This window comes from Dermacentor silvarum, chromosome 7, assembly GCF_013339745.2.
Source record: "Dermacentor silvarum isolate Dsil-2018 chromosome 7, BIME_Dsil_1.4, whole genome shotgun sequence".
Taxonomy (NCBI): Eukaryota; Metazoa; Arthropoda; class Arachnida; order Ixodida; family Ixodidae; genus Dermacentor; species Dermacentor silvarum.
The window spans coordinates 136,111,019-136,135,820 of record NC_051160.1 but is presented as its reverse complement, the minus strand read 5'-3'; the positions used below and the strand labels follow the sequence as shown (position 1 = coordinate 136,135,820).

The following is a 24,802-nucleotide window of genomic DNA, read 5'->3' as shown; positions in this document are numbered from 1 at the left end:
CATCAAGCATTGTTTTACTCTCGCAAAATGTCGGATGGAGTGAAATGCATTGTTCAGTATATCGGCAGCGAGAGAGTGAAATGTTCTTCATACTCTGCCCTTCTGAGAGAGAGTAGGATGCCCATTCCACTGTTGCGGCAGCAGAGAGCAAAAGGTAGCATATGCTGCTGCTTAAACTGCAGGAGGCTGGTCCGGAACATGACGATATATGGCTCACGCACGCAGAGCAAGGAGCACATCGCTTGTTTTGTAAGAAAACAGGCATCCAAAGCGCAAACGGGTGCGAAGATCAGGGCACTACTTTTTTATTCGGAGTTGCCCCACCGCGCGCCCGCACAACATCGCGGAATAGCATAGCACCGGAGCGAGACGATCCGTTCCACGGGTAGGCGGCAGATGCCAAGGTCATCCAAGAAAAATATTGTGGCAGCCATCATTCACCGCCACGAAAAGAGGACAGTCGTTCATTGTTCGTTGGATTGAACAAGAAATCCTCCACGGTAAGTGATTTCTAACTTACGTGGCACAATCTGCCTATATAACACGCTATCGCCATGCAGTGATCGCGAAGTTTAGCAGCCGCGAATTTCAACTGACAAGGTATGCGTGCTGCGTCATTCAATGTAAATCGAAAAAAGCCAGTCGTCGCGATGCCTGTTATCACTTGCCGGTATATGTAAGAGTTTGAAAATCGCAAATGCTGAGTGAACCATGGTGTGTTCAATAAGAAGTGAGGCGCTAGGTCGCATACGAACGTTTGTTCACCTACCCATGATTCCGCGCCTAGGCGGAGCGTGCTTAACGTGCGTTTTATGTGTTTGAATTTATTCAGTTTGGCAGTCTACTGTGTGTGGAGCCCTGTTTAACTAAAGAGTTACATGACAAAGGGCGTCCACTTTCTGGCGGAATGCTTTCGTTATATTAAGGCACGCGCTTGATAGTGTGTTTCGCCCATGGGTAATCTGCCACCACTGAAGTTACGTGCAGCGCTGGTGCCAGTGAGAAACTTGCCGCAGGCATACAGCTGCAAGCTGCGTGAGGTCAGTTGGGCGCGTAATCTTCAACTGCCTGAATACGCATTGGGAATTCGTGTTTTGGGCTGAATAAGACTGACCTCTTTTTGCTAAAGTAATAAAGTGGTGTGAATTTGTCTGATTTTGTGTCTTGTGCTCTGATTTTCGAGCACGGTGCCAATGTGAACGGGCGCTTATGTGCAAGAACTCGGTGACTGGTCATGCGGAGAGTTATGTGCCGGAATCGAATATAAAGGCTATTGTCCAAGGATTACAGTGGCAGGGGCGTTCTGCATTGTTGCTATTGGCTCGGTCTCCACGTTTAGTGTTTTTGGTATGCCTGGGCATTTGGCATTATGAGTGTCACTCAAGAATTATGGCGTATGAACCGCTAAATCAACCTTCCGCTAGAGATTCCAATCGTAACGGTGTGCATTTTACTATTGCAGGGCAGATTGAAATGTATTTACTGTCTTACTATTATAAGGGGAGAAATAAAGCATCAAAGTAAAATGTTGCCTTGCATGTTGCCAGTCGTCTGTCATGCACAGACTAAGAGTTGGTCTAATAAACTAATAACGTTGGTCTAACTGAAGTTTTTGCATGCCTTCAAGAATGAAAAATGCTAGATTTCAAACTGGAGGAAAAGTCGAGCCTGTCAAAAATGAACCCCACTGCGTGCCTCCTAAATGAAAATAAGTTCATGCCTTTTAGAAAGCTTAGATGTAGGCCACGGTGAACTGTTTCTTGGTAGTCTTGAAATGTGGCTAAGCTTACCATCACAAGCCTTGCTACCCCTTCTTGGAATCACACCCAGTACTATCTATTGAACTAGTCTAGAGGACATTATTTTCATGCCTACTGCATGCATGCCTACTTCATGCCTACTGAGTCCTCAAATAATGGCTTGAGCAGTGGCATAACCAGAGGGGGGGGGCACTGGACACGTTGCCTAGGATGTGTCACAAGCGGTGTTTGTAACACCGCTTGTTTGCTTTTTGGTAGGTTAAACAAAAACTGCATGCCCCAATGTTCACAGTTAAATGACTGGAGATATGAGTACTTGATAATGCAATCATCTTCAAGTGCAGCATAAGCAGAGCATACAGAATTCAGTCTCTCAAGTTTGACGGGTTTCTTTAAAGACGGTTTAACTCCACATTCTGTCATCTCCCCTCATCCTTCTAGCAGCACATTTGTGTTATTGTTGGCCACTTGTGTACGCGGAGTGTAGTCTTTATACTTTCCTTAACCCCACTCGCTATGTTCTCTTTACTCTGGCGACTGGCTTCCTTTGTTTTAGATAAGCCAAGGAGGCAAACTTCTCTTTAGGACCCCTAGCAATTTTTTACGACGAAAGTAATGAACATTTATTTACCTGTGGGGACCACTGCTTGTCTGCCGCTGCTGCTAGACGAGCTGCCCGAGCAGGGGCTCAGCGCAGCAACCGAGAGCATCCTGTCGTTCAGAATCCAATTCCTTGCCACAATATATCGCGAAATTATAACACCTAAACAGCTGCGCTACAAATTTGCATTATGAAGTATCGTCATCGTCGGTGATTTTTCTTTCTTTTTTTCTAACCTGGTGAATGATTGTTGGCACGAGTATTGATGACCAAAGTTGAGGAACCGGGAACTACAATCGTAACACCGGATTTTGGCATGAGTGTCCTTTGTCTGAGCACTAGAAAGAAACCGTGTGCTCTAACACTTCTCAATTTTGTAGATACACGTAGTACACCTCATCTAAAAGTCAGCTGAGAGTTCAGCGGCCTGTAATTCAAGCCGTGACGCCAAATAAAAAAAACAGCGAAATAAGAAAAAAAAATGAGGCCAATCCCCAATGACAGCTCTGCCACAGCTGTATCACATATATCTGTGTGAAGCGTCTTTTGTATCTTCGGTCATTAAAAACAAAAGTGAATTAACGTGCCAATGTTGGCAAGGCATTACGTTTTCAGAAGAAAAAAAAAACATTGCGTCGGGACAGTCGAGCAGCACTTCCGACCTCCGGTAAGTTACCATATGTAAGCGTATTTTGTGAAACACTAGCATCCGAACTTGACTATTTGTCCAGACTTCCAGGATTTCTTAACGTGCCTTTTGCTTACGACAAACAAACATGTAGGATTCTATAGGCTAATACAGTTTTCTTTAAATGAAGAAAGTTGTTACCCCCTGCCTATAACGCCACCCGAGAACGAAACTGACACAAAACCGCACTGAATGCATATAAAATATGGATTAACTGTATGGAATGCTGCTGGTGTTACCAAACTGCGAGCAGACATAATCCATTATTTAAGAGCAAGAACCAAATTTACCATTATTATTATGTCTCACATAAATATCTTTCTTGCCACCATTAGTAATTAATGATGTATATTTTCTCGAAGTTCAAAGAGCAGTAAGCTGTACGAAGACCGTACTAACTGCGAAGGCTAGTCTATGGTTCACGAACAACATCTGCTGGTGTACAGAACGTCCTCGGATATTCCTTGTTGCTTGTAAGAAGTCCGGCACACCTGTTCAAGCACCTAATTACCGTAAATAGTTCAGCCAGTGTCGTTTGGCTCCAAGTTTCATTAAGACATCGAGCGCATGTGTAGCACACTGACCACAATAATCAGGAATGAACCTTGCACCTACAATTTAGTAGGGTGTAACGCTTCGTGTGTCCAGTTCCACTGATCATGCCCTGCCGTCTTCCGCGTAGTATCGTGAAATATTTTATTTATATGGGACCTTTCATTACATCTGCGTTCCGTCAGAGGGTACACAGATAATTTTGTAATTGAAGCTTGCACTTTAGTGCTTTAAATTCATCAGAAATGTCAGTTTAATTCGCTGCGTTTAACATAATAAGCTGTGGCCACCTCAGCTAAGCATTTGTCTTATTCGGCATCATTCAAAAATAAACAATCAGTTGTGACCCGTATAGAAAAGTAAAAGAAGAGGGGGAGGGTACTGAGTGAAAACGTTGTTGCTGGGTGAAATCAAGAGGCATGTTTTTTTAGCAGCGAAGTGAAACTGTACAAGCCAAGCAACTGTTACACGAAGTCACCAAAGTACTAACGTATCTTGTTCCGCTCGACTACGTATATCGATATCTTGTGCTTTGCAGAACCTTTCTTTGAGCTTCGACAAGCACTAAGCAAAATTTACAATTACCCACACCGAAAATAACCCACACCCACGCCCATAACTATTATTCCATATAACTCCTAACGCCCCGCATATTTTTGGTCCTTCGTGTATCGGTAAAACCCGGTAAAACCAGATTTTCGCACCGTGACAAAATTTTGCAAATCGAGTTAAGCCGGATTTGTCCCCGAATTTTGCCTTTGTTGTAAAGGATAAATTAAAACGGGTTGTTACTAAAGTAATGAATGATGCTTATCTTTTATGACCAGATGGTCAAGACATACAATATTATTATTATTATTATTATTATTATTATTATTATTATTATTATTATTATTATTATTATCGAGACATTTTCTACAAAAACGTTCTTGGACTTCGCACCAAGGCACGTGAATTTTTTGGCAATGTCATTTCGTCTTCCTTTCCTATTTTTGATATTTCCGAAACTCTGCTCTGCAGTGAAATTTTCTCCTGAGGATTTCTTTCGCCACAATATAACGTCTTTCGCAGTGACCGGGAGATCAGTGGAGTTAAATAAAAAGGTGGTGGCGTACTTATTGCCGTTGACAGCTCAATGTCATTTGTAAGGCGCAGCGACATACAGGAATCGATTTAGCTTGAAGTCATCCTAGCGCGCTGTGAAAAATTGTTTATCGGAACCTTCTACTTTCCACCGAATATTTCTCCTGTCTTCTTTGATGCGGTGATCTCTTCTATTTAAAGTGTTACATATTCTCATTATAATCACTACACAGAGAACAAATGCAGCCTGTTGTTAGACTTTCCGTCCTTCTGTTCTCTTCAGCAGCACAACTTCATTGCCAATTTCTGTGGAAACGTTTTAGACCTTTCCCTCTCGAATGCTAGAGCTATAGATGTCTCCCGTTCTGACATTTTCCTTGTTCGTCCCGATAAGTTTTACCCCTCACCTAAGATAACTGCCTCTGTGTCAGCCTTGAGGCAGAGCTTCTCCACTGGAATTAATGAGTCTTCTTGCTTTACTTTCAAGCGGGGTGATTATGTTGGCTTGTATGATTTCTTGTCCACCAGAGATTGGTCCCTGGTCACAGATAAAACCAATGTTGATGACCAAATATATCAATTTACGGAGCTTGTTTGGAGCGGTATGCGCAAATACATTCATCAGTACAATCCTGGGTGCTCTAAATATCCCCACTGGTTCTCATCTGAACTTATAACTGGCCTAAAGCATAAAGATCGCGCGCACCGTAAATCCAGAAGTCCTGTGCATTCTTGGAGAAGGGCGCCCCCGACCGGCCGGCGGAATTTTGAAGGTATATCCGCAACGGCTCTAGCAATCGCGGAGACTGTTTTCGCCTGCTCGACTCTGGTGGAGTAGAAGTCCAAGCCGTCGCGGATTGTTTTTCTGCCCATTTCTCTTTCTTATATAAACCTTCAGGTCTCAACGCTTTTGTCAGTCAGCAGCACACAACTGGCCCTACATCTAGTCCTGTGTTGTTTGCTAAAAAGCTGATCAGCGAATGCCTTAAGTGCTTGAAACCTTCCCTATCCTGCGGCCCTGATGGCATCCCTTCTGCAATTTTAAAAGCGTACGGCGGTATCTTTGCCTGTGTATTCACATCTACATTTAATAGCTCTCTGAATACTTCCACATTCCCTCGCATGTGGAAAACTGCTCGTGTTTTTCCTGTATTTAGGACTGGCCGTATAACCGATGTCTCAAATTATAAACACGATTTCTCGCCTCTGTGCCACGTCTAAGGTGTTTGAGCTTGTTTTTCACAAAGTATTGTCTTGTACTGTGAAGAACACAATGATTCCGTATCAGCATGGATTCCTCACCGGCCGCTCCATTATCACAAATCTCGCAAGCTTCATGACACGGATCTCCACGCCGGTACTTCAAAGGGGGCAAGTAGACACCATATATTGCGACCTCAGTAAAGCTTTTGATGTGGTAAGCCACTCACTGCTTCTCATCAAGCTTACGCACTTTGGTGTTTACTGGCCAATTGTAAATCTCTTTCAGAGCTGTCTTATTGATAGATCATGTTTTGTTAACGTCAACGCCAAACGTCTTCTTTGTACATGGTAACCAGCGTCGTTCCTCAAGGATCAGAGTTAGGACCACTCCTTTTTTATTTTTAATAATGACGTTCATTCCGCCGTTCGGCATTGTTCATTCCTTCTATATGCGGATGACATAAAAGATTTTTAAGGCAGTTCATACTGTTGATGACTGTCGCATCCCGCAGTCTGACCTGCTTTCTTTTTCTAAATGTGCACAGATAATAACCTCCCCTTGAATGCTGTTAAGACCAAAGTCGTGACTTTCAACCACAAAACAGCAAGACAGACAGACAACGAACTTTATTTGATCCAGAAGAGCTACTGTCAGGACCCCCTAACGGGAGGCCGTTGTAACCACTGGCTACGCCCATGTAGAAGACAGAACGCCGTGACGCTCCGCCCATTCCTGGGCCTTCTGGATAGCCTGCATTTTTTTTCTTATTCTGAAGATTCTGTACTATTATGTAAGGTCCGTGAGACCAATGATCTCAGTGTACGTTTGATACAACCTTACACTTTTCAGCTCACACTAAACGTGCTGCAATGCGGGGCATGCGCACTCTTGGCTCTGTTTGCAGATTGTCGAGAGAATTAAATTCTCCTACACCGCTCCGTTTGTTGTACACAACAATCTGTCTTCCTCAACTCGAATACGCGTTGGTCGTCTGGAACGGCATTTCTAGATCCAACAGTGAAATTATAGAGCAGGTTCAGAAAAAGTTTCTAAGCATATATAATCACCGCTTTGCTAACAAGGACGCTGGGCCTTGCTCTTGCCCTGTTAGATTATTGTCATTGCCCTTACTTCGCTGCCGACGTAATCGCGATGACGTGCTGTTCCTTTTTAAATTCCTGCACGGTATCCTCATGTGCCCCGCACTCCTCAGTTGTATCATGCTTCGTATTTCGCACAAGATCACCAGAGAACACAGACCTTTCCATGTTGCTGCCTGTCACCACCAACACTCAACCGTCGACAAAATACAGTCTTTATAACGCCCGGTTTCATTACCTTGATATTTTAGATGCGAAGCAGCTTATGGCGGGGGCTTTGCCCGTCCTGCGCCCCGCGGCGTCACACACCCCCACAGCGCATGCGCGTCCCCTCCCCCTCTCTCTCCTTTCCTACGCTCCCCCTTTCTCTCTTCTAGGAATCCTCAACTGTACGGAGCGGCGCCCGCGTCCCACACCCCCACTGCGCGTCCGAATCCCCTCCCCCTTCTCTCCTCTCCTACGCTCCCCCCTTTCTCTCCTCTAGGAATCCGGAGCGGCGCGCACGACAGGTGGTGCGACAGCTACATACTCCGCTGGGGGCGCCACGGTAGTTCCGCGGTATGAAAATGACGGAGCGCGTGCGCCTCATTCTCTCAACTGTACAGCCGCGATGAGCGCTTGGGCCGCTGCCGCGAAACCATCTCCCGCTCAAGCTAACCATCTACCCGCTGCTTCGCATCCACACATGGTTCCCTTTAGCGGGAGGTGGATGGATGGATGTATAACTTTAATGAAAGTCATGAGGTACGCGACTCAGCGCGCAGCGGGCCGCTCCCACGTTGGGACAGTCAGGCCATGCCCGACCGCCGCATAGTGGGCCCTCTGGACAGCCCATAGTTGCGGCCCGGCGTCGGGGCTCTTGATAGCCGAGATGGAGTAATTTTTTTCACAACTCTCTGGCTTTGTTCGGCTCTGAGCTTTCCGTTGTTGTGTGTTTGTTTCACATATAGTTCAACTTCCCTTCTCCTCCTTTTTCTGATGCATGCATTTTGCGCCTACGGTTACATGTATGTACGTGTATGTATGTATGTGTTGTTTTTTTCATAGTTTCATAGCACCCAGACCTCATGGTTATTCCTGGGCATGATAAATAATTGATTGATTGATTGATTGATTATGTGTACTTTATCGTGGTATATGCCTTGCTCTCGCCTACTACTCAAGCGGAAGCTGGCATATATAAGGTATAATGTATTCTGAGCGTGTCGGCCTTCAGTGAACGAAATCTTGTTGCCTTTAATTATCGGCATTTATATGAATATCAAAATGTCTCCTTACATGAGATTTCACGCACGTCTCATAATGTAAACAGCTGTAATGCACTAGGAAGCAAATTGACGCACACTTGACGTTGTTGTGCATAGAGAACGGTAGTTGTGACGTTGAGACGATGTTAACCTAAAGGCGTTAGGATTAAAGAAGTTTGACTAACTCGCCTAATCTGTATTTGAATCATTTTGATGCAAGAGAGTGTATTGAGACTATTAAAGCAGGACGACGACAAAAAAGGACAAAAAGCCTAACAGGTCCTCCTGCATGGGATGCACAAAGAAATGCCCCCAATGCGTAAGTATATATACGTCAACAAGCGCTTGTAATATAAGGAAACTGCTGAGAGATCCTTTGAACCACAACGTTATGAGCAATTTTTTTGTACCTTTTTACTCTAATAAACAAATTTACAGCAGAACGGTATCTTGGCAACTGTCGATGGTAGTGCGATTATAATTGGAGCAATGTAGTGGTAGTAAAACAGCTACAGATTTGCTGATGACGTGGCCTAAGAACAGGAGCTCATCGTAAGCGAAGCGGCACTTTTGCAGCTTCACAGTGAACCCTGATGACTTGATGGCCTATAGTACTATCGCAATCCGCCTAAGGTGATCGCGAAATTTCAGGCGAAGACGACGACGTCATCCAAGTAAACAAGACAAGAATTCAACTTCAATCCTGCTAACACCGTGTCCTTCATTCGCTGGAGTGTTGTAGGCGCCGAGAGCAGTCCGAATGGCATGACCTTGAACTCATAGTGGCCGTCTGGCGTGATGAAGGCGGTCTTTTCGCGATCCCTCTCGTCGACTTCTATTTGCCAGTAGCCATTCTTGAGATCCATCGACGAGAAGTATTAAGCGCTGCAGAGCCGATCAAATGCGTCGTCTATCCGTGGTAGGGGATATATGTCCGTCTTCGTGATCTTGTTCAGCCGACGATAATCGACGCAGAAATGTAGGGTTCCATCCTTTTTCTTCACCAAGACTACAGGAGATTACCACTGGCTTTTCGACGGCTGAATGAAGTCGTCGCGCAGCATTTCATCGACTTGTTGCCTTATAACTTCGCGTTTTGCGTCGACACTCGGTAAGGGCTCTGGTGAAGTGGTCGAGCACACTCTTCGCTTATTATGCGATGCTTTGCAACTGGCGTTTGTCGAATCTTCGATGACGTCGAAAAGAATCTTTGTATCCTCGGAGAAGATTTCTGAGCTGTGGCTTCTTACTCATGGAGAGACTTGAATTTATGTCAAAGTCCTGTTCCAGAACTATAGTCGTCAGAATAGATGTGGCAGAATCCTAGAGGAGAAACGCATTGCTGGTTTTCACAATTTCCTCGAGGTATGCGATTGTCGTGCCCTTGTTGACGTGCTTGAACTCCTAGCTGAAGTTTGTCATCATCACTTTGGCTTTTCCTCCGTCCAGTGGAGTGGTCCTTCTTGCGAATGCAAGTTTCACGATCGTTCAGTATACGTTAATCGCCCTTCAATGACCCCTTCTACGTTGGAGGGTGATTCCGTGCCGAGGGAAAGGACAATGCTGGAGCGAGGCGAGATCCTCACTTGATCTTCGAGCACACTCAAGGCGTGATGACTACAATAGCTCTCCGGTGGTATCGTGATCTTCGTACAGCGTTATCAATTCAACTTCAGGGCGATAATTGCGCGTGTTGGTTCAGTCTATGGCGACGATGACGTCCTGTGAACACGTTTGGAGGATAACGAAGGTGGCAGGGTAGTTACGGTCATGAACCGTTATTCTTGCCGTGCAGATTCCAGTCGGCGTTATTAGGTACCCTCTAGTGGTCAGAATTTGAGGGCCGTCCCATGCAGTCCTAACTTTCTTAAACTGGGAGGCGAAGGGTCCACTCATGATGGAGTAGTCGGCTCCTTTGTCCACTAAGGCGGCGACTGCGTGGCCGTCGAGAAGCACGCCGAGGGCAGTGGTTCTTTGTCTTGCATTGCAGTTAGGTCTTGGCGTTGGATCACGGCTGCGTCGCGTTGACCTGCGGCTGGTACATGGTGTGTCAGCTCATCTTTCGTCGGCGTATGTTTGGCCTCCTGACATCGTAACGATGGCGGCGTGTCGTTGCTGCGTCGTCGAAATAGATCTTGAGGCGCTGTCGGCGGCGGTGGAGTGTCTTCGTCGTTTCGACGTACAGCAACCGCACCTCCATCGGTGGCTGCTTTTGTTTTCCGGATAAAGGATTAGGACCGGGCCCGGGTTGGGCCAGTGTATGGTCGGCGCTGCGGCGACAGCATCCCGGCGACGGCGAACGGCACGGTCGTCAAGGGCTCCACTGACAAGTGGCCAGGTAGTCGGCAATATCACGAGGACGTTTACTTTGCTGCGGGTCCGTGGCGTTGACGGCAAACCCTCGCAGTCCCAAGTCGCGGTATGGGCATCAGCGACAAGCGTGGCCGGCTTCCCCGCAGTTATAGCAGAGCGGGCAGTGATCGGGGGCGTGCCTAAGTCAGTCTTCCTCGGCTAACTGCGTTGAGTGACGGGCGTGCGTGCTGGTGGCAGACGACGAACTTCTCGCCTTGAAATTCCCTGGCGCGGTAGCTGAGGGGGACCCTGGCGGTGGACGATGGCGGCTGCGATGGAATAGTTCGGCACGTATGTCTGTGTGCAGTCAGGCGGTAATGACCGTCAGAGACGCACGAACGGATGTAAAAGAACATTTATCCAAGATGATAGGACTGAGACAAGACAAGCACTAAACACACAATACAGAGCAAAAGTCCCTACAACAAACACGTCTACACGAAGTCCTACGCGCAGCGTTCAAGGAAAGAGCAAGTAGGTCTCACGGGTTCAGTCCTGATGATGTCGTCGATCGGCGGTAGGTCGTTTGAGCAGTCTTCAGAGGAGGCATCAGAGGGTCATCAGAGGAGGCAGGCGACGGCCCACGGCTGCATTACCGTGGCTAGAGCACTCGAACGGGTGTCGGGAGGGTGGATTCCACCGTCACAACTTCACGTGCCCCCTCGAGCAAGAGGCGGCCTCAAAGGAAAGGCTCGGTTAGGCTTCGATCAAAGGCCTCGGTTAGGCCTCGTCCTGGACACAGCCTGAAGCTGCTCCAACAGGCGGCAACCAGCAGGCAGCAGCCAGGCCTGCTGCAAACGGCGTCACACCTGGCGCCACTCTGCGTCTGCACCGACAGGCATGCGCGTTTTCCTCTGGGCCGCCTCAGGTACCGTGGCAGGAGCTCCCGGAACCGCGCACTGGTTCTGCGTCTTCCAAATCACGAGCCCGCTCTGCCCGTTCGGCACCCGCCTCTCTTCTTCTTCCTTTTCTCTTGCTTCCTTTTTTGACCGCTGCCAAGCACGCAAGCTGCCCCTGGCTCACCTTCTTCTGCTTCTTCTTTCTTCATTCACATGTCCCGAGAGTTGTCAAACAGTCCACGCACATACACAACACTGATAAGGTCACTGCACTACAGCGGCATATGTTATTGCTTCCGGCGGGGGTTGCGGCGATCGCGGCAGCTTATCAGGAACTCCAAGTTATCGCTGAACGTGTTGGCGTGACGCGGCGCTCATATACAAGTTCAAATGGCGTAAACTGTGTGGTCTCCTGTATAGCAGTGTTATAGGCGAATGTGACATATGGTAAAATGTCGTCCCACGTCTTGTGCTGCACGTCGATACACATGGAAAGCATATCAGCCAGCGTTCTGCCCAGTCGTTCTGTTAGTCCATTTGTTTGAGGATGATACGTAGTGCTCTTGCGGTGAGAGGTACGCGTCAGTTGGGGAACTTCCTGCATAAGTTCGGCTGTAAATGCCGTACCGCGATTGGTGATGAGAACAGACAGTGCACCGTGTCGTAGGACGATGTGGCGGACGAATAACTTGGCCCCTTCATATGAGTTTGCTTGCGGAGTAGCTTCGGTTTCGGCGTACCGGGTTAAATAGTCGGTAGCGACGACTTCCATCTGTTGTGCGAAGAGGTCACTGGAAATGGACCAAGTAGATCCATTCCTATTTGTTGGAACGGTGCTTGAGGAGGCTACACAGGGTGTAGAAAGCCGGCCGGTTTAACAGGGGCGTTTCTTGCGGCGCTGACAATCGCGGCAGGTCTTCACGTACCGTTTCACAGAAGAAACGGTACGGACCCACGGAGGTGCTCTAGGAAGGCATGGGGAAGAGAATCTCAATAGCGTAATGTTCTCATGACGCAAAATAGTTCTTGAAAAACTGCACTTCAGGTGTGTGGCAAGGACTACTGATAAGGGATGTTGCCTATGTCGGATCAACAATCGTAGGTGCAAGACCGTATAGGCTTGGGCTAGTCGGTACATGCATGATCCACTGTACAGTGCTGGTCTGTGTCTCCCTTCTTGTCTTCTTGTCGTGTTTTTTTAGCTGTTCCTTTATCAAATCGTAGGTGCACTCGAAGAGGTTCGCAGAGCATATTGCCACGTGTACTTGTTTATCTTTTACCGGTGACCGCTCTTCACCGGCTCACAAACGTTAAACGTTATCGCTCGGCGCAGGACGCGCCTGTATCGGAAGTTTCTAGAACGTTATGGATGCTTCTTTCCGTTGCCTGTCTTCACTGACGCTTATGTTATCTGATTGTATGACCGACGCGAATTGTCTAGAACTTTCTGGAAGACACGCGGGCATCAGGGATTAATCTGGAACCTTCGATGACTCAGGTATAAAACCCGACGCGTTTCGCCGCTGATCAGATTTTCGACGATCGCCGACTGTGTTCGCCTCTATCGCTGTGCTTTGAGTGTACCCTTGCTTTTGTGGGCACAAGTTCGCCCAATAAACAACCAGTTTCGTTGCACACAGTTTTACGACTGTTTCTTCAGCGTCACTACTACGTGACAATATATGCATTGATGGGACAAGCCTGAGCTTCCGCGATGGTTCCATTGGTTGAGGTGCAGCGTGGTAGGCACAAGCACGTGCACAATCCTTGAGCTTGTATGCTCTCTAACGTCCGCACACAGCTGGGTCTCATGTTCGAGAGCACCGGCATGCTGCATCATATATAGAATACCAACAGGGCTTGGTACAATTGAAGAGACGATTCGGACGGGCCCCTTCTTGCTCCAGCCACCACCCGAAGCACAAGGACAAAACTGTTCAGTTTTGACTTCAGTGCCGTGACGTGCCTTAACCAGGATAGTTCACGGTCTATGGTTACACCAAGGAACTTGTGGTGTGTTACGTAAGGTATCGCTGTTCCTTTAACGACTATCGGGTGTTTAGTCATTTGTTTGAGCGTAAATGAAAGAACTTTTTAATTGAAAGTGTGAGGCCTTGACATCGTAAGTACTTGGCTGTAATTGTGACTCCATGTTGCAGACGCACACGGAGTTGCGGACGCGAAGCACCAGATGCCTATATGCATATGTCGTCGGCATATGCTCTAACCTTTACTGTGTTGGGAAGCTGAGACGCAAGTCCAATCAATGTCACATTAAGAGAGTCGGACTGAGAACTCCACCTTGGGGAACACCGTGGTCAAAGTAAAATCTGTTCGCCACCAATATCTCTGCGGTCTCCGACACCGGTAGTCGTATTCTCACTGTTCTGAAGTCTTTCACAGGGCCTCCAGCGGAAAAGACCAGAGTCGGTACAGCACGTAAGCCCTTTGCCGAAATGTTCATGGAGGCTCCCGGCAGTGTTAATTTTCTGGCACATAGGATGACACCGGCTGCGCCCTTCCGTTCCGTTTCAACCCGCGGCCTCTAAGCGTCCACAAGCGAGCATTTGTTGACAGCGCTTTGAACGAAATGGTCGCCACCGCTGCAGTAAGACCGTCTAAAAGCCCCTGGGCATTTCCAGTTGTCCTAGCACCGAATAAAGATGGCATGGCGCGGTTGTGTGTCCACTACCGTTGGTTTAACGCTGTCACAGTTCGAGATTCGTACCCCTTCCCATTAATAGATTCAGTGGTGCACTCTTTTGGGTCCACGCAGTTCTTTACTACTCTTGAGTGTAGCTGAAGCTTTCTGAAAATTCAGATCGCCCCCTGCGATATTTCAAAGACTGCATTCACATGCCATCGGGGATTGTTTGCATTTGTCCGATCGACTTTCGCTTTGTGCTATTCACCTGCGACCTTTCAGCGTGTAGTATATATTGTGCTTAAGGAGGCCAAAGTCAACTATGCGATGGCTTACAAGGATGACGTGGTAATCTTCTTGAAAACCCTGGATAAGCATCTCGTTCACCTAACCACTTTTCTCCTTGCGTGTTCTGTTACCGGTCGCGAGATCGCGGCGATTGATTGCCTGCTAAGGCTGTTATTTCGTCGCCCCTTTGGCCAGTACACATAGTTCCCTCGCTCTTCCGTTGCTTGCGGCTTGTGCTTTTTACTGTCGGCCGCGAGACAGCGGTGATTTTTTCAGGGCTTCGTTACGTCGTAAAGTAAAGCCGGTTCTGTTCCTTACACCACTGGTCCTTTGTCGTACTGGTTGCGGCTCGCCGACTCCATGAGCGAAGGCGAGGGTGCCTTCAAACCCGAGCACGGACCTATTGGCAAAAGCTGGTAGATGACCTGGACAAATTGGTGGACGTATGAGGCTACATAGTTATCTAGGTAGATATATAGATAAGCTCAAGGTGCCTAAAGTAGGCAAATATTGCTAATCGCTATAAAACCCCTTGCTATTTTTCTGTACTGCTTTAAGGTGTGGCATGTTTTTTTTCTGTGGTGTCCTGTGTGATTTTTTTAATGCTTACTAAACTACCTTGTACTACATTGTGCGCTATACTCCCATTTGCATCTTTAAATCTGCTTACGATGCCCGAAAAAGTTGCATCTGGTCTACTTTCCGAGTCAGAAGCATGGCGTTGAGACTGTAGTCGGGAAAGGTGACAGAGTTCGAAGGTTGTCTGTGGCGACATACGTGCTGATGGCATGTTACCTGGTGATGACAATTTTTGCGGCTCTTGAAGCGCATCGCGGTAGCCCAAGACAGGTTCTAAGTGCTTGAGTTTGCATGATCTCAAGCACTCTGAGATTTGTCAGGCTTCACGCCTACAACAATATCACCTTGTCGTTCGTGATGTCTCCGGCAGCCACATTTGCGGCTTGCCATTCCAGGAGTTGCAAAGAAGTCCGACTTGCCTACTTATGCCCTGAATCAAGCCGCCCTGCATCTACCGCACGATTCCTACTCCAATCAAATTCACATTTATACAGATCAATGTTCGACTCTAACCAGCTCTAGTGCGGTAGTTATTCCGTCGATATCATTCTGCAAGAACTTCAAGGTCAGTCACGTCACAACATCGACAGGGTCTGAACTTGCCTTCCTTCGTAGCTCAGTGCTTTATGTGGACCAGCAGGCACCAAATCAATGGGCTATATCCTGTGACTCAAAGGCCGCCGTACTGTCACTCTTATAACTCTGTGCCGCAGCCCACATGAACAATTGGTAGCACAGATATGATTACGCTGCCATCAAGAGGAGGGCAGATAGATGCCAAGACATTGTATTTCAGTGCCTACCTGCGCACTGAAGCATCACGGGCAATGAATGTGCCACCAAGCTGCCCATGAGTCACATGGAGCACGCGAAAGATCCTCGATATCATTGTCGAGATAGGATGCAGCGCGGAACTTCAGCGGTCTCACGCATTATATAACTCGAAGTAAATGGAATAAGCTGGAGTTTACCAACCAGCGCCTATAGGCCATGGACCCACAGCTGCAATTACCACTTTTACCGGGTTTTAGCCAATGAGAACAGCCATCACTGTGCTACCTGCTAATAGGAGTTTTTTTTTTGCAAAAGTATATTTATTCATTATTGGAATGGCGGACAGTGCCAATTGCAGGACATATGGTGTCGAGGAAACCACCAAACATTTCTTATGTGACCATCCCAGATTCGAAGATAAAAGGAGTGCACTTCGGATAGCTTTGGGTTACAGAGGCGAAGATCTTGAGTCCGTGGCCACGTGCGTCTGCTACGTGCAAGCATACAAAGGCGTTGCTGCGTTTCTTTATTGAAATGGACCAGTCTGTTGTACCGTCTGTGGCTAACTTAGCGATGAACGCTTGACTGTGAAACTGCCCAAAGTGTGAACTTCTCTCTTCTTTCTCTTTCAATCCCCTTTCCCCCTTTCCCCTGTGCAGGGTAGCCTACCGGGCTCAGCCTCGTTAACCTCCCTGCCTTTGCCTTATGACTTCTCTCTCTCTCTCTCTCTCTCCTAAAGCTGCTTATGATTTCTATTATTTAATGTTCGGCTAAAGCGGTGCCTCCTATTGAACTATTGTATTATGAATATTGTGTTTATTTACCTGCCCTGTGGCGACCCTCGGGTGAGCAGTATTCATTATTAAGTAATAAATATTGTCTGAATATAACCACCATTGCAGTAGGAATGGCGCGCATACATATTTCAAGAAAGAAAATAACCGCAAATTTATTGCACAGTCACAACCGCTATAAATTTTATTCTAAGTGATGACATAGATTTCCGTTAAATACCTGTTCCTTTCTTTCTTGTTAATTCTATATTGTTAACAGAAGTTGTTTTGTTTGTATGATACATGACACACCGTGCTTTAAGATGATGTACTTCGGAGTCGGTCAGCGCATGGGGGTTCCTGCATGCTTGAGTATACTACTGCAGTAGTGCCTCTATTATCTAGGAAATATTTCTTAGCAAACAAACACCCATGAGCAGTACTTGTAATGAAACGTTTCTTCGAATTTTGTAATTTTCGCTTCTGGCGTATAATAATATGCGCTCTACGTTACCAGCCAGCCTGGTTGCTAATCCTTGCGCTGGCTATGGTGCAATCAAAATTTACCCGCCGAACACCATCTCTGCTTCTCTGTCACGAGCCACTACTATCTGCCACTTCTAACGCCCTTTAAAAAGACACCAACGAATGTCAATGCCTTACTTTACTCTCAGTCTTAACTTCTTCAGGTCCCCGTCAACATCAGGATCGTCTTTTATGACAAATTAATGCACCTGACTCTATGTGTCACTTAAAATGCACCGATCCAGATTTTATTGAAGCGTAAGCTATGACAGGAAGCCAACGTGCTGAGCCCATGCCCGGAGGCTGGACTCAGCACTGGGGCTCCCCTTTTTGACGACAGTTAAATGCGCTGAAAAAAAGGAAATTTGGAGGCACACGCCGATGATGTAGCAGCCATACATAGAATGACGCAGTAGTACTGGTGTGAATTTGTACATTTTATGTGCCCACGGTACCATCGCATAGTTGGGATGTTGGGGATGTGAGAGGAGTTATTGCATTATTCGCTGACGCTGGAATTATTTCATGAAGACGGGTGGCCACTCGCTGCTGCTAATATTCAAGGTACTGTAAAACATTCATTTCAATCCCTAGATTATTTTAATTTTTTTATTTACACATACTGCAGCCAAACTTTGGCTATAGCAGGAGTAGGAAAAGAACAATGAATTATACATATACATTACAACTGTGAAATAGCAGTGGGAAATTCATGCAAAGGGCACTCGCGTACATTTCCGGGCAAAGCATTCCAGCACTGAATCGTGTGAGGGAAAAAACTGTACAAAAACAAATCTGAACGAGAACCATAGGGAACAATATTTAGAGCATGATATTGTGGAGTATTCGAGGGGGCTAAAAATTAAATGTAATCTTGAGAAGATCAACGTGGTGAATTTACATAACTGTGGAAAAACTTTAAACAATCAAAGTGGGGACGTTTCTGGAGTGTGATAAGATTCAGGTCAGAAAGGTTGGCAGAGAGTGAACAATATCTATCATAACGACGACAGATGAACCTTAACAGCTTTTTTCTGTACTGACTCTAAAGCCTTGACGTCTTTTTTATGATGGGGATTCCATGTGATAGAGGCGTACTCCAATATCGGACGTATAAGTGTTATATAGGTTATCAGCCTAGTGTGTTTTGTGCGGAACGGAGCGTGCGCTGCAAATAACCAAGGCGTCGAAGGGCTTTTTTGCATGTTAGTTCAATATGCGGAGACCAAGACATATCGTGCGACAAAAGAATTCCCAAATATTTATATTGATGAACTCTGTTTAGGTATTGATTGTTAAATGAGTATATGAAAGGAGATATAGAACGACGCGTTGAAAATGATGAAAGTACAGTTTTGCTATAGTTGATGGCCATCTGCCTCTGTTTGCACCAGCTACTAAACCGTTCAAAACAAGAGTTACGAGCGACATGATCAGATTCACATCTAATGACACGATATATGACACAATCATCGGCATATAATCGAATTTTTGAGGAAATAATCGAAGGCAGGTCATTTATATAAAGTAAGAAGAGGAGAGGGCCGAGCACAGAGCCTTGAGGTACGCCTGACGATACACCTACTGTCGGGGACTTACTAGAATTAAAAGCACATAGTGTGACCGTTCGGAGAGGAAGCTGGATATTCAGCTTACAATACTGGAGTTATTTAAAATGCTTTGAAGTTTATGCGAGAGTTTGGTGTGAACTACTGTATCAAAGGCTTTTGAGAAATCGATAAATATTGCGTCAATTTGACCACCGATATCGAGAGACTGGCCTACGTCATGGGAAAATTCTACGAGCTGAGAGAATTTGCTGAGGCCTCTTCTGAAACCATGTTAAGAAGCAGACAAGATGTTGTTAGACTGAAGAAACCCGGCTATATGTTTATAGACGATATGCTGTAGTAACTTGACACATTGGGACGTTAATGAAATTGGTCTATAATTTCTTAAAGTGTGCTTATCACCAGATTTGTATAATGAGAGAACCTTAGCAACCTTCCATAAATTTGGGACTACACAAGTTACACACAATCACACAATCATACCTTTCTGGACATTTTATAATACTTTTGCAAAACAAGTATTTGTTTTATAGGTGTTCGTGACAAATGGTCTACTGCGGTCATAGGGGCTTCATTAAATTTAAACACTTGAACAATGTTCTGGAAACGTTACCTCTGCGCACAGTACGTGTATGTACATGCTCAGCAGTTAGTAGCCGTTAGTAGCAAAAAAGAATTTTTAAATCATCGTCTTTCATCCCTTTAGTTATACATGGTTCAATATCTCGTACTCATTGTTTGCATGTGCTGAATTAAACAAAACACACTACACAATGCATGGCGCAAGATAGAAATATCTACTATGCTGATGTAGGCCTTTTTTCTAGAGCGAGTGTATTACAAGGTTCAACTTACACATATATTTGCGAGCAGCTACGGTTGTTTTTTTAGCTGCGAGTTTTCGGTGGAATGTGCCCATGGACATTCAAGGCCAAAAATAAACACGCATACTGCATTTCATAGAAAGCACAATTGAGTGCATTGTATGTAAGTTTTTGGAGCAATTCTATAGCACTAATGGGGACGCCACATGTAGATAAAGAAAGTTTCGGCCGAAAGGCGAAGCAGCGATTACGATAGCAAATATTAGTTCTATCGGACGCATAAAGTTGTAAACATTCGCTTACTAATTAAAGTACGCGCGCACATGTAAACAGTAAACTAGCCGTCAATACTCGCGTCATTACGCAAGCTCGCTGGCAATACGCTGGAGTGAGGAAGCGCGACGGCAGCAGTGAGCGAATTGACCTTCGCTCTGTCTCTCGCTTCAACGCGAAGTAAACGTCGAAGGCACAACGCATACGAAGCTACCAGACCTCGGTGAACTTTGTCGACATCGCAGATCGCTTTGAAGATGAGGTCGCCGCTGCTATACCGAAATAAGTTTGTCCCAAATAGACTACACGCTAGAACTAAACTGCGGTGAGCATTCTCGACTGAACGGGAGCACTAGCGATTACTCTAGAATGCACGATGAACAATCTACAAATGACCGATGCTATTCACCCTGAGATAAGAGTTTGACAAACAACTATTGTGCTTGCTGCTGTCATAGGGTTTGCCTGTTACTTGCTTTTCTAGGCACACGTTTGCCCAATAAAATGGCAGGTATTGTGACACGCAGTTGTACCGCTGTCTGGGTCCTTACTGGCATTACAACGTGACAGTATAGCAAATACGGTAGATTGTATGCGCAACATTAAACTGTAGCAACTGTTGTTTGTTGAAAGATATGAGCTACAGTCAATATTTTTTCTTCTTCTTCAAATGCAAGTATATACGCATACATAAAGATACCCATCCTGTGGCATTTATTCTTTTATGTAAGAAATATAAAATAAGTATACACCCTGTCTTGACCTTTACCACAGTATCACCCATTAAACAGATATACATTATCTTTATCGAGAACTCCTCCCCTCTCACTTCCCTGAGAAAAAAAGGAAACCGCTAACGGACCTATTTGCCATCCTCATTTACTCGCAAACAGAAGTCAACCAAGAATTCTAATTACATCTACAAACAATTCAATGGACAGTACTGCCAAAGGTTATCCTGTTCATCTCAACAGCAACGTATTCAGAAACATTTACAAGCCTGGCCTCTGTAGTTGCTCGTCAAAATTACATCAAATTGTTTCCTATGTTTTGCAGACAACTGAGCGATTTTCGAAACGCGTTTTCCGCATGGGCACAAAGTATGTATTCAGCAATGCTGTTCTATTTTCAGGATTATATCCTTAGGAAATTGCTGGAAGACGGGACATTATGATAGGCGTAGTGATTTTAATACTCTGCGTCGCCTTGACGTCACTGTGGCTGATTGCGAAGAGGTGGATGCGAAGATATCGTCTTCCGGCCGGAAAGAGACTGCCACCCATGCCACCAGTACGGTCTATTCGGGGGCACGTAGAGCTGCATAGCAAGAACTTCCTCTACACTAAAGCAATTGAGTGGTCGAAAACTTACGGCCCGGTTTTCAGGTAGGTAATAAAGAGTGTGGACCTGACGGGGTGGAGCTCTGTCGACAGAAAGCTTTCTAGAGCGCTATACTTCCTTTTTTTCTTTTTGTTTTTGGTTAGACGAGGACATCGTCAATAGAGCGCATTGACGATGTAACAGGTGCGTGGGGCGGTTTTGTAATGCATGCTTTGGCAACTAAAGAGCAATGTGATGTTCTTTCTCGATTGACTGGTGCTAATTTCTTGTAATGTTTTTTTTAACTATGCTCCCCATCCCCTAGAGCACAGGAGCCAACCGGAGGGTCGATGTGGTTAACCTCTCTGCCTATAATTTTGTATTTTATGGATGGTTGGTTGGTTGCTTCGTTGGTTGGTTACGGTGGTTGCGGTGTTGGCTTGCCAGTCTTGGCCAACAACTGCTCCGCCTGCTCGTGTCTTTTGTTGTTCAGAAATCTGTTACTACGTACGTACGAGTTCTGTGTTGCGTACATAAGCGAGCAGAAGGCGTAAAATATCCTTACTCAAGGAATGTAATCTGATACGCACGTCTTTTGGAATTCCCTTCAGAGAACTGTATCAGAGAGCAAACGAGCCTAGCGAATATTCAAGTTGACATTAGGAGAAAGAAAGGGAGCTTGGCAGGCCAGGTAATTTGTAGGGTAAATAACTGGTGGACCATTAAAGTTACAGAATGGGCGCCGAGAGAAGGGTAGCACAGTCATGGAGGGCAGAAAACTAGGTGGGGTGAAGAAATTAGGAAATGTGCAGGTGGAAATTGGAATCAGCTAGCGCCAAACAGGGTAATTTGCAGATCGCAGGGAGAGGCCTTCGTCTTGCAGTGGACATAAAAATAAGGTGATAATGATAATAATATGTCACTGTATATGTTACGCTGTATATGAAACCCTCTATATATCAACTTGGTCGAAGTAGCAAGCATGTAAAATTCCAGAGTTCCAGGACAGCCTTCTTTCTTAAATCCTGGGATGAAAAAGTGCCCTTTAGGTTCCAGTAGACACCCCAAAACAGAAAATGAAGGTACCCGATAACAGCGAGGGCTGATGCGTGTTGAAGACGCTGAGGAATGATGCTTGCCGTTATCGTTCTGGCGCACAAGCAAGAAAGTTCAACTGTGTCCCTAAAATGTGGCCAATATGTGCTCTCAACGTAATGTACGTAGTAATTTATGTACGCCCTGATCAGGCGATCCAAGCCATGATAACGTTTCTGGCTTTATAGCGCTCTGAGGAAGGCAAATGCATATGTCGAGTGCCTGTGCTCGAGCTATCTGAAGTGTGATGAACACCACAGGACAGTTGTATCCCCCAAATCAGAGGGACAGCACTGTGTACAGCTGTGCCATGGAGACAATTGCATATTTTTACACACGGTGAATTAGAGAGAGTGGAAATTGAAGCGGGTGATAGAGAGAGAAATGCAATAATGGAAGACAGGAAGGAAGGGGGTGTAGGCATGAAGCAAGACAGAAGATAGAGCACAGTCCCGTGCACATTTGAAGGTTCGCCACAATTCCACAAAAATGCATGTGACCTATGGCCTAGCAAACTAACATACGTATAGTGGCCAGTATGAATTACTTTCTTTTTTGTTTCAAGTTATGCAAGGCAAAATGCACATAAATGGACATATGAGCGTAAGAAGTGCGACCGCAATTTGTAATACAGCACTTCATGTATTCAATGTGTTTTGTTGCAGGTGCAGACTTGACTATATAGAGGTGGTTATTATGAACGACACAGAGAGCATAAGAAAATATATAAACAAGAACGAAGTCCTTCAACGTTCAGAGTCAGTCATCACGGGAAGGGACTACTACTCAGGCAAGTACATTGCCGACGAGGCACAATAGCTATAAAGGCTGAAAGCTGATTCAACTTGCAGTTGAAGTTGTTAAACTCGATGTCTTCTTTAGTGAATTGGGGTGTGAATGGGGCAGTGACACTGTACGCTGCACTTTTTCGCGCCATCTCTCACGTGAGCGGAGAAGTTGGCACGTCGGACTGCTTAAGATTTCCGACACTACATTTGATATTAGCTCACATTCTTAGACTGAGTATGCCCACGGGAAGGGCCTACATTTTTATACTTCCTACCTTTAGCATCGGTGCACATATTGGGACTGTATATACCCCGAGTACATCTAGGGAGCCTCTGTCGAGGGTGGACGGGTCTGCGTTCTGCTTCTGTAGCAGAGAATTTTTTCACAGGGCATGACATGGTTGCCGACGCATAAACACCACTGGATTATTCGGCGACTCGGTGTACATTAAAGGGTGAAACCTCGCTCATTTAAATACAGTGTTTAAAATTTCAATAAATTTTACGGTCACACCGCGTTGCTTTGCTAGGCTTTGCGTCGGACGGCACTCAGATGTGAACCCGGGCTTAGCCAAAGCCTCTAGGACACGGCCCAGGTCCACAACAGGCAGATTTCGACTGCAGAGAAGTTCAAGCGATCATGAACGAAGTTGGTAACAATGAAAAGACGGTACATGGAAACATGGAAAGAGGACGTAGCATCAAACTTCGCGGCAGTCGCCTCGACAAACGTGCAGCGCCTGGACGATGAAGGCGCCCCTTTTGAATCAAATGCGCCGACCGTCTCGGCGCCTTCCCAAGCGACCTCGTCAACTGGTGGCTACAGGACTACAAAAAAAGTTGGAACCACGCTACATCATAGCTTTTAACGAAAAGAAAACGCCAAGAAAATTCCCGACAGCAAGCGTTAGTCGACGATCTCTCATGTCAAGCAACACTTCCAGTGGTGTGGGAGCACCGACAAGCACTACCGAATGAGGAAGCTGAACGTGTCTGGGAACGAGCCACAAAGAGCCACGTCAGCCACAAAAAGCGTCAAGCAACGATTGAAGTGACAAGCAGAATTGTAGAGAAGAAAAAGCTTGGAGAACTCGTCATCACCCTACACACGACTAAACGCAGAAGCCCGTCGGAGCTTGATCAGCGTGAGGTGAGCCGCATGATTCAGGCCATGGTGGTTGACATGAAAGTCCATTGGCATACGACTATTCGACTGCACAAACTATCCAAAAATCTCATGATCCGAACTTGCGATGAACTTTAGGGTAGATTATTGCTTGGACTATCAGTAATACGTATATGGAGTCAATCCGTTCAAATCTATACGGCGCCAGGTACGTACAAACGGAAAGCCTCGTGGCGTAATTTATGGCTGTGCGGGTGATGGAACCCACAACTCTGTAAGGAAAGCTCTATATTGTGAAATAGTGCAAAATATTCAGTAAGACCGATGGGCAACGCAGGTTCAGTGCCTATCACATGTTTCCAACACCACTCCACGCGTATTCAAATACTGGAACTATACCGCGAGGGTGACTGAGTATGCGTGGTATGTAGTAGATGTCGTTGTGCTGGACATAAGCAAACTTAAGCCCATTGCCTTCACAATGCAAAGATTACCATAAGAGGAGAAATGAAGGGATCCGCACAAGTCAATTCCAACGACATGGAAGGACGAAGCGGGACAAGGGAGAGGTTGCCGTGGCCTCGTGGGTGCAGGCGTGACGTTTCTGTCATTGGCAAGGCGCGCCAGAAGCGACATACTTGGCAACGGCTGATGAGAGGCTCCAGGAACAGCGACTTCGCATTCTATTGTATGTCTTTGAGAGCCGAGATCACAAGCCATGGAATCGTCGAGAAAGGATCCAGAACCTCACATTGCAGAGAACGTCGTTTCACGGTGACCCAGTTGTTGTCAGCGA

General features: G+C 46.0%; 1 long non-coding RNA gene across 1 annotated transcript; it reads left to right on the top strand.

Annotated features, from left to right (window-relative positions):
* Window positions 1-398: 398 nt before the first annotated feature.
* Window positions 399-22,878, top strand: LOC125946983 (uncharacterized). Its single transcript, XR_007468043.1, has 3 exons — window positions 399-500; window positions 20,810-21,062; window positions 22,758-22,878. It is a non-coding gene; the product is annotated as an uncharacterized LOC125946983 (long non-coding RNA).
* Window positions 22,879-24,802: the final 1,924 nt, after the last annotated feature.